The following is a 10,205-nucleotide window of genomic DNA, read 5'->3' as shown; positions in this document are numbered from 1 at the left end:
CATGCCCCACTCTTCACGTAAGAAACATAACCATAGACTTTTTCTTTTTTTAAGATTTTTTATTTTTATTTATTTAACAGAGAGAGACAGAGAGAGAGGGAACACAAGCACGGGGAGTAGGAGAGGGAGAAGCAGGCTTCCTGCCGAGCAGAAAGCCCGATGTGGGGCTCGATCCCAGGACCTTGAGATCATGACCTGAGCCGAAGGCAGACGCTTAACGACTGAGCCACCCAGGTGCCCCAACCATAGACGTTTTACACAGACCCAGCCTCGTTGGCAGCCAGGTAGGAAGTGTGAGCCCATTGAATGGGAGCAGAAGTGGCGTGGCCTTCCCCCTTCCCTTTCCCCTTCCTGCTGGCTGAATGATGACCGGGTGGTGGACACCGAGCTCGAGCAGCCCCCTTGCACTCCAGGAAGGAGCCCCTGAGCAGCACGGAGGCGGCACCATACCTGGCCTGGATCATCCCATGAAAGAGAAATACACTCTCAAATGCCTAAGCCATAGTCTTTTAGGATCTCTCATTTACAGCAGCCTAACCTACACCTAACTAATAACTAGCATCCCACTTCAATAGCTGGTTCGAATGCTCTGTAAGCAAGTCGTAGACACGTTGTGTGCACCAGTCTTCCACAGGAGCTCATGGTCCGGAGCCCTCCGTGAACACCTGTGCCATCTGCATCCGTATCTGCAATTTGTACCAGCTACCAGCTACCAGCCTCCTGAGCCTCCTGAGCACAAGCCTCTTCTCTCCATTCTGAGTCCATGTGTTTTGTTCTGATGGAGCTGATCCTCCCTTCCTGGGGGGGGGCGGGGGCCAGGAGCGGTCACCTGGCCCAGGTGTGCCCCACTAAAGTAATCCATCCAGGGAAGGAACGGAAGGGAGGAACATCTTTCTTTAAGGCAGGCTGTCTGTATCGGAGTCTGGGGCAGAGGCCCTCTTCTGCTGCGTGCCTCAGCTGTGGGTATGAGCCTGTGGCATGGAAGCCCCTCTTAGGAAAAACCCACTGAGAAGGAAACCAGCTCAGAGGAAAGCGGGCAGAGAGGAGAGAGAGACACACAGCCTTCTGATGACAACATTTAAGCACCTGATTATAGCTTGGCCTGGCAACCCACCTCTGGAGTTGTCAGTTACAAAGGCCAATACATTCCCTTTGGGGCTTCAGCCAATTTAAGTTGGGGTTCTATTACTTACACCCAAGACTCTTGGCCAGTGGAATTTGTCTCATCGAGGCCACGTTACCTACCTAGTCTGGCGCCTGCACTTCCGAGGCTTGCTTCAGATACTGGGAGTCAGTTAGCCGTTGGGGATCAGATTTTATGATGTCCAGACTTTCTCCAAGGGCGCTTTGTCTTAAATAAAGGGGACAATGATTGGAATAAAAAATAAAGTCATATCTGTTAACCATCCACCTTGCGCCAAGCGTTTGAATAGGCACCTTATATCGATTCATTCATTCATTTAATACTTGAAACAATCCTAGAGATGCTGGATATTATTATCCCCATTTTACAAAGAAACAGGCTCAGCGGCATAGCCAGGGCTCCTGCCCAGAGCAGTCTGGCTCCAGAGGCTGCCTGCTTCTCCCTGCTCCTTGCAGAGGAAGGAGTGGGGCACGTTGCAGTGAGGCCACTGTTCCCCTTCCTCAGGTATGTGAGCCGGGACTAGGTGACCCCTTGGCAGAGCGTTTGGAGGGGCTGAATGAAGCACATGGAACAGGGTGTGTGGAGAGAAGAGGTGGGAAAACCATTACAAGTTTTCTTCCACTCTGGGGCTTCTCCACACTTTCCCAAGCTGTCTGCTGATTGCAGGAAAGCTGCCCAGCCTGACGCTTCCCATCTGGGAATGGTCAGCCCCTACCTCCTGAGGCCCGGCTCACTCTGCTCATTTGTGACTCACCCCCGCCCATTTCTCTGCCTGGTGTGATGAAATTTCTGGCACTTCTGAAAAGTTCTGGTCACCCTAGACAAGACTTGGCTCAGCCTTGCCGTTCAAGCCAGCTCTCCTGGCAAGGGGCAAGGGCAAGGGGGCCAGGGGCGCTGAGCTCAGAGGCTGGGATCTCCCCAGTGGGCTAGAAAGCTAGGCTGAGGGGTCTCAGAGCCCCTTCCCTACTGGAGCAGCCTAGAGAGGGAAGGGATTTGCCTGAGGCCACACAATGAAGCCCTAAGGGGTTGAAAGGGGCCCCTAGGACAGCAAAAGCAGCCCAGGGACAAGAGGCCTGGTCCCAGCACGGCTCCCGCCCACTCTGAGCCTCAGTTTTCCCATTTGTGAAATGGGAGAGGCTGACTCTGATCTTAATACATAAGTTGGGGAAAATAGACATAGAACATTGAACACTAGCAAATCTACCTTCACAAGAGAACCTCTTCCAACCACTTTCATTCTAGACATATGTATGTATATGTGTGTGAATGGATGTATGCATGGATGTATGTCTGTGCAAATGCACACAGTCAAATTCTAATGAACACTTTTTCTGCTCCATTTTAATGTGATATATTGTAGCCATTTTTCTACATCAATAACGGACCCACACAATCACTGTCAGCAGAGTATTCCACTGTCTACCATCACCATGATTTACCTCAACCCCCACTGATCATTCCTAGTTTCCTTTATTATAAAAACTGATTTGAAGGAATCTATATATTCAGATGCTCGTCCACCTCCAAGAAGTTGCAAGGGCAAAGGGCATGTACGTTTTTAAGTGCTTTTGATATATAACTGCCCAACGACACCCAGAGACGTGTTCAAGTTTCCTCGCACCAGTCATGTGTCAGAGGGCTTGTTCTTCACATGCTCACCACCCCCAGGTGGCCTCAGTCTCAGGGATGTTTAGCTAGTGTGTTAGGTGAAGATGGTATTCTGTTATTTGAAGTTGACCATCTTTTTAAATGGTTACTAGCCGCTTGGGTTTCTTCTGAGAACTCCTGTACATACTCTTCATTCATTTTCACTCGTGAAGTGTTCGTCTTAAGCTCAACAATTTTTTTAAAGATTTTATTTATTTATTTATTTGGGAATCGGGGGAGAGGGAGGAGGGGAAAGAATCTCAAGCAGACTCGCACTGAGCGCCAGCCAACACGGGGCTCGATCTCACGACCTGGAGACCATGACCTGAACTGAAACCAAGAGTCAGACGCTCAACGGACTGAGCCACCCAGGCGCCCCTTTAGCTCAACAATTTTTAACAATTCTTCATCAGTAGGAGTGTTGGCCCTTTGTCTTCCAAGTACGTGCAGCAGACACTTATGTTTTAACTTTAGTGATGTATTTTCTTACATATGGAACTTGCGAGATGTGATGTAGAAAAACCTACCAGCATTTCTTTGTGCTTAGAAAGGCTTTCCCCCATTCTAGGGTGGACCCTTACAGCTCCTTTTTCATTCACTCATCCATCCATCTGTGTTCATCATCGCCCTCGCATCTAACCCCAAGGCCCCTGGCCACCCCATCCCACCACACAGCTGGGGGCTAGCTCCTCCAGCACACGGCCTTGCCGTGGGGCAGAAATCTCCAGTAATTCCTAGAAGCCTCCCCTTCTAGGAATGTGTGGAGGGAAAACACCTCTGCTTCAATAACAAATCTTGGCCTCTGAGGCTCCAAATAATCTCTGGTTACCTGACGGGGCTTGCCCAACCAGTCCTCGGGTATCAAAAAGTTTAGAATAACGATGATTATGGCTGCCATGAAGATGCACCACTCAGATCTCCTGCTTCAGGCAGCACAAGTGGCTGCCGGTCCCTCTAGATCTACCATTGCATTTCTGCTGAGGCCGCAGTGAGCTGCTCCCCACAGTGGCTACCAAAGCAGGATCATTCCAGCAAGACCTGCCCAGGCTTCCGCCAGCAGGAGGCTGGCTGAGGGCTCCCCCTCGTCCTGCCTGATGCTCTCAGGAGTTGTTCCCATTCTGAGATTCTTCGTCCCCACCCTCCTGACTTCCCCATCTCTGGTAGCAAGTGCTTGAGCTGCACTGGCCTGAGTTTCTCCTGCCTTCTCCTGCTCCCTCCCCCAGAAATGTCCTTGCACATCTATCCTGTCTTGGCAAAATTAGTTTGGACCCCTTGACAGGCCTAAACTCATGCAATGATAAAGATAGTAACTGAAGTCGCCACTGTGTTACATGTTTACGAAGCCCAGCTACATCCATCTCTCTTGCATCCCTCTCTATCATGCTGGAGGTTAAACTCTGTGCCCACTTTACAGATGAGAAGACTGAGGCTCAGAGACAGCTGAGCTTCGATCCAAATCCAGGCTCTCTCCTTCCCACCAGGAAGCTGGGGAGAGCCCCATGGCCCCCAGGAGTACCAAGCTCTTCAGTCTGGGCATCCCAGTCCATAGCTTTTCCCCTGGATCCCCAGGCCCACAGGCTCTGTGTTTCCTCCTCCAACTCTGAAACCCGTGGGCCCCTCTAGGCCATAGGAATGTTAGAGGGACAGGGCCCAGAACCCCCTTCCCTGGGTGGAAGGAGCCCAGGCTCCCCCGCCCCGGCTGAACCCAGACAAAGGAGCCAGGAACTCAGCTATGGGATGGCAGGGCAGTGCATCTATCCTCAGGCAAATTTAGGTGTTGACAGCAAAGTCTTCCGCACACTGAGAGGTGACTCCGTTCTTCCGTTCCAGTCGTGCTCCCTGGCGCTCCAGACTTGCCTGATCATCCTCAATCAGGGCTTCCCCACCCCCTCCCCCTGAAGCTGCTGTTCTCCACATAGAGCCACCCCAGCTCCTCTGCTACACTGTGGCCAACGCAGCATGTCCCTCTCCCAGGGCTGGGCCCGGGGCTGAGCACCGGACTCGGGGGCGGTCTGCACAGCCCAGAGAGACGGTTCACCTTCCACATTCCAACCTTTAGACTTCAGGTAATGTGACCCGAAGTAGAGATATTTATTTGGAGTGACTTATTAAAGTGCCAACACATACAGACCCCCAAGTCTCTCCACTTCCCACTCCTTGACTTTGTGCTAACCCAACAGGGCTCGGGAAACTGTGAGCAGGCCAGCCCATCTGTCCTGGGCATCTACACTGAGCTGCCCTCTGGTCTCTTTCCAGCCCATGCAGTTCTCCCTGGAACCTGCCAGGCCTCTTCTTCCCTCCATCCGCCTCACTGAGGCCCAGATAAGGCAGCGGGCGGAGGGCCCACACTCTCTGCAGCACACCAGCCAGCTGGCTCTGACCCTAGGAAGCAGAGAAGGTCCCCAGTGAGGTGTGTCTTAATCCTGCATCTCCATCTGTCCAGCCCTGGCCTCCTGACATGCTCGGGATAAGGGCCCAGTCTTGGCTCCACACCCCTGATCTCTGTTCATCCAGCTCCCTCCACCCATCAGAATCTCTTCTCAGTGTCTGTCCATCCATCTATCCCCCAGTCAGGGATACAAACACAGATTCTGGAGCCACGCTGCCTGGGTTCGAATCCCAACTCTGTCACTTACTAGCTGTGTGACCTGGGGATGTTCCCTCTCTATGTCTAGGTGTTCCTAGCTATAAAATAACCTCCAACTGCCACATGCTATCGCGAGGACTAAATGAGCTAATGCATGGCAAGTGCCTAGGAAGTGGCTTACACATGGCAAGTGCTCAGGGAGCATTGGCTAATATTACTCACTCAACAGATCTTCCCTGAGCACCCACTCTGTGCCAGGCACCGGGGTCCAGCAGGAAGGCAGACTCCCCCTTGCCCTCAGGGAGCCCACACTCTTGTAGGAGACAGATATAAATTCAGCAGCCTCACCAACACACAGCAAGAAGCACCCTGAGGAGGCAGTGCTGGGGAAGCAGTGTTGGGGTGGTGGTTAGCCCACAGAGGCTGGGGGTCCTAGGGGGTCCTAGCTGCATGATGACTGGGGGAGGCTCGAACCTCTCTGGGCCTCATTTCTTTCTCCATAAATGGGGACAATGGTGCCATCAATTTTCATGAGGGTTACATGAGTTCGTAGGCTGGCAGGACTTTGGCAGGGCCAGGCACATAGTAAGTGCTCAAGGAACGTGCTCCTGGGGGGGGGGGGTGATGTGGAAGCTGAGGGGCCTTTTGAAGGAAGGGCTGTGGGGGAGGATGCGGCAGGTCATGGGCTACTAGAAGAGTTTGGTGTGTATTCTGAGAGCAAGCGGAGCCACTGGAGGATTTTAAAGGGAGCCCCCGAGGAGGCAGGTGGTAGAGTCCAGGTGGGAGATGATGGGGTTCAGATGGGCGTGGAGGCACGGGGAAGTGGTAGGATGGGGGAGATACCGAGAGGAGAGACTATGCGCTCATGTGGGTATCTCACCAATGCAAATAGGAACTTTCACAGTATGTCTGTTTACATCAGGTTCAAAAACAGCCCGGACTCAATAACAATTTGAGGATGTATAAACTTGGTGAGGCCTTGCAACTGGGGAGGGGCCTGGGAGAGTATGTGATGTTGGGAGCCAGGAAAGGGAGGGGCAGGGATGACTCCCCAGCTTCTGGCTCAGGAGGTGCCACGGATTAGCTGGAGAGGGGTGCTGGTCTGGACTTTCTGCTGCAAATCACAGTACATTGACTCAAACAGGCTTACACCAGAAAAGGGAGATAGCAAATTCTGTAAAAGTGTAGAGGTATGGACTTCAAGCATAGCTGGATCCAGGTGCTCAAATGTCTCCAGGAACAAGTTTCTCTCGCCTTGTCCCTCAACTCTCCTCCCCTCTCCTCCATTTTCCACCAAAAGCACTCTTCTGGTGACCAAACATCCCAGGAGCTCCAGCCTACAACCCTTAAAATCCTTTCATCTTAAAGTTCTCTCAGATTGGAGGGGCTTAAGTCAGGTGCCCAGGCCTGCGCCAATCACTGCAGCCAGAGGAATGGGCTATGCTGATTGGCTCAGCCCAGGTCCTATGCTCTCCCCTAAAAGCCTGAGGGGGTAGGATGAACTTCTAAATGGAAACGGAGGGCTGTTGCCAGATGCTGCAGAGGAATCCATGAATGGCCCCGACAGGGTGGGTGAATTTGCAGCCTTGGACTTAACGTTGATTTGTCTACATTCGATTCAGACGCTGTCAGATAATAGCACATATTTTTAAAACATGTTCTCTGTGAAAGCCCCAACAGTCACAAGGGGACTTCATCAGGCTTGTCAGGGGTTGGCTCTCGGCCAAGGGAGCCCCCGGGCAGTCCAACCAATGAGAGCCCAGGGAGGCCTGGATCTCACACATCATCGACTCACACTAGGCTGGGTACCAGAGGCCAGGCGCAGCGCCACCGTGGAAGCAACGTGGGTCTGATAGGAAAGTCGTCGCCTGCGGTTGATGACTAATAATAAAACAAGCGGGGTACACCCATTGCAAAAATGCAAAGCCAGCAGGAGAGAATGCGATAAGAGCCCAGAGTCTGATTCGGGTTATGTCAAAATACCAGAAACTGGGGACTCTGAAAGACAGAGACCACCAGACCTAGAAATCCTCTCCTGCGCCCCTCCCCAGCTGCAAGGTCTCCCCAGTTTATGCATCCCCAAATCGTTACTGAGTTTGGGCTGTTTTTGAGCTGGATGTCAGCGGACCAACTGTAAATGTCCCTAGTCGGGCGGATGAGAGCGCCCTGACAGTGCTGCAGCTGGCCTTCATTTCTCTTGAGCGCTGTGTAGTACCCCACGGCTGACTCGCACCGGGGACCGTCTTGTCTACGGCCGTTCAGGTTGTTTTTCTGGGTTTTCTTTCCTGTGGCAAAGAGTACTGCTCTAACTCTCCTTGCACCAGTCTTCCTGTGGCATCTGTTTTAGTCCTCCAGGCCCAGCGGCCGGGAGAGGGAGTGCTGAGTCATAGGGTGTGCACATGTTCAAGTCCCCCGGCTCGTGCCAAACCCTTGTTTCGGTGTTTGTAGCCATCCTACCGGCTGCAGCTGACTCTGCACCTCCCCGAAAACGTTTGTTGACGTTTGCCCCACAGTAGGTGTGAAATGGTATCTCCGGGCGGTTTGAATTTCCGTGCCCCTTGTCACTAACCGGGATGGACATCTTGACCTACGCTTGTCGGCCGTCTGCCTCTCCTCTTTTATGAAATTTCTGCTTATGGCTTTTGCCCCTGAAAACATTGCTTTCTTCTTGGAAATCACTGATTTCTAAAGCACAGTCTGGCCATGTGACTCCCCGCCTTTAAGCCCTTCTGTGACTCCCGGCGGGCCTCAGAGTAAAGCTCACGCCCAGCAGCCTGGCCAGCGAGGCCCTACAGTGGTTTGGCTCCCATCTGCGTCTCCATTCTTGATAGGAGCTGTTTCCTGACACTCTCTTCTCACATTCTCCTCTCCCCTCTTCCACTTGCTTGCCTGAACTCTGCCTCTGCAACCTTGCAGCTTCTGCTCCTGCTCCTGCTGGGGCCCTGCCAGAAAGCCCCTCCCTCTCCCCACTGACCCCACATCCTTGCCCAGCTGCTTCTTTCTCAGCCTTCAAGTCTCAGCGAAAACATCACCTCCTCTTGGGAGCCCTCCTGGTTTCTCCCCACCCCCACCCAGACTGTAGGGCCACAGTGCCTGCTCACTCTGTCTCAGGGTCAGCACTCCTGTGCTGTAAACTGGACAACAAACTCCCTGAGGGCCAAGACAGTGACTTTTGCAGGCTCACATTCCTGGTAACTGGGAATGTGGCAGCTGTCAGCCAGCTCTCTAAAACTCTAGAAGAGGGAGAAGGAGGGAGGGATGTCAGGGGCAGCATGGGACTTAAAGAGAAGTGGCTGCACCAACACAGACCCTGGAAGGGACCCAGGGACCACTAGGATCCAAGGTTAGGGTGGAGGAGGGGAGCTGGCTTCTAGCTGACAGACTGAGCTTCCTAGACAAGTCTCTTATCTTCTCTGTCTCAGTTTTCCCATCTAAAAGAGGGGAGCCCCGGCCTTCTTCCCATCACAGATAGTGCCCCTGGATGGCCAGCCTGAGGTCTGACCTACAATTTCAGGCCCAGGGAGCTGGCAGACCCCAGGCCAGACAAAGGGGCCTTGTTCCCAGGCTCTTTCACGGAAACTCCCCCCCAACAGCTTGGCTCCAGCTGAACAAAACCACATGCCAACAAGTGGGAGGAGGGGGTGGGCGTGCCGGCAGCATCCCAGCGCCCCTCTCAACTTCAGGCCCTGCCCAGAGTGCCGGATGCCACAGGCTCTGAGGAGAGCTCCCCTCCCACCGCCCCCCTCCCTGCTCGCTGCACTCCTCGGAGTCTCCCGTGGGGGCCGAGGGAGCCATGGAAGTGTGCCCCTTTCTCATCTCATGCAAGGCTCACGGCAACCCTCCAGGCAGGCATCGCCACCAGGCCCTTTGAACACATGAGGAACTCGGGAGGCTTGGAGGTCACGGTCACGAGCCCTGGGCTGCGCCAGGACAGGCAGAGACTGGAGCACACGTGGGCAGCCTGACTGCACCGCTCACTGCCCTGAGGGACACCACAGCGCACTCTCCACACGCTTGTCAGCCCTCTGCCTCTCCTGGTGGGCAGTCAAGGTGGGCCGGCGGGGCGTCTTCCTGCAAGAACACACAGCGCAGTACGGCTTCCCCTCAACAAGTCAGAGAACGGACAGGGGCAGGATGTCATCCCCGGCCTGTGGGACAGCTTCAGGGGAGGAGGAGGCCCCAGCCCGCTCACACTTCACATCTGGAAATCTGCTGAGTCTCCACCCCCGGCTCCCTCCACCCAGCCTGCGTGCCAGCCAGCAGAAGGCCTCCTGCAGAGAACTCTGACTCAAGTTCCCAGCCTGCCACCCACAAGCTGTGTGATGTGGGGCGAGGGACGCCCCTCTCTGAGCCTCTAGTTTTCTCATCTTTGAAATGTGGGTGAGGGCTGGAGGGGGGATGGCCCCCCACAGAGAGTGTGAAAAAGCCGTGGCCACTCACCCACTGGAGTCTAGAAGGAAAACAATAGAAAGATCAAGTGTGGGCAAGGAAGTGAAGCAACTGGAATTCTTGTCCGCTGCTGGTGGGAGTTTCACATGGTCCCATCATTTTAGGAAACTATTTGGTGGGATTGACGAAAGCAGAGCACATGCATGTACCATGACCCAGAAATTCCACTCTTGAGTTTTGCCTCAAGAGGAGAAGAGCATGTGTCCTCCAGACGTCCGGACAGGATGGCTCCTAGCAGCACCGTTCGTAATTCCCACTGGAAACCACTGGGGTGTCCGGCAGCAGAGGGATGGGTACACTCGCCAAGGTGCGTTCACACAGCTGAGTCCCGCACAGCAGTGCAAACAAACCATCTCTGGCCACACACAACAACGTGGA

The 10,205-nt window shown here is 53.7% G+C and overlaps 1 long non-coding RNA gene across 1 annotated transcript; it reads right to left on the bottom strand.

Moving 5' to 3' along the window:
- Positions 1-816: 816 nt before the first annotated feature.
- On the bottom strand, positions 817-9,832 carry LOC118549237 (uncharacterized). Its single transcript, XR_004924002.2, has 3 exons — positions 9,819-9,832; positions 1,246-1,351; positions 817-971 (listed from the first exon to the last, which is right to left on the bottom strand). It is a non-coding gene; the product is annotated as an uncharacterized LOC118549237 (long non-coding RNA).
- Between the last annotated feature and the right edge of the window lie 373 nt (positions 9,833-10,205).

Source organism: Halichoerus grypus, chromosome 1, assembly GCF_964656455.1.
Source record: "Halichoerus grypus chromosome 1, mHalGry1.hap1.1, whole genome shotgun sequence".
In the NCBI taxonomy this organism is placed as follows: domain Eukaryota; kingdom Metazoa; phylum Chordata; class Mammalia; order Carnivora; family Phocidae; genus Halichoerus; species Halichoerus grypus.
Note: the sequence above shows the minus strand (reverse complement) of the source record. Positions and strands in the feature narration are given on the sequence as shown.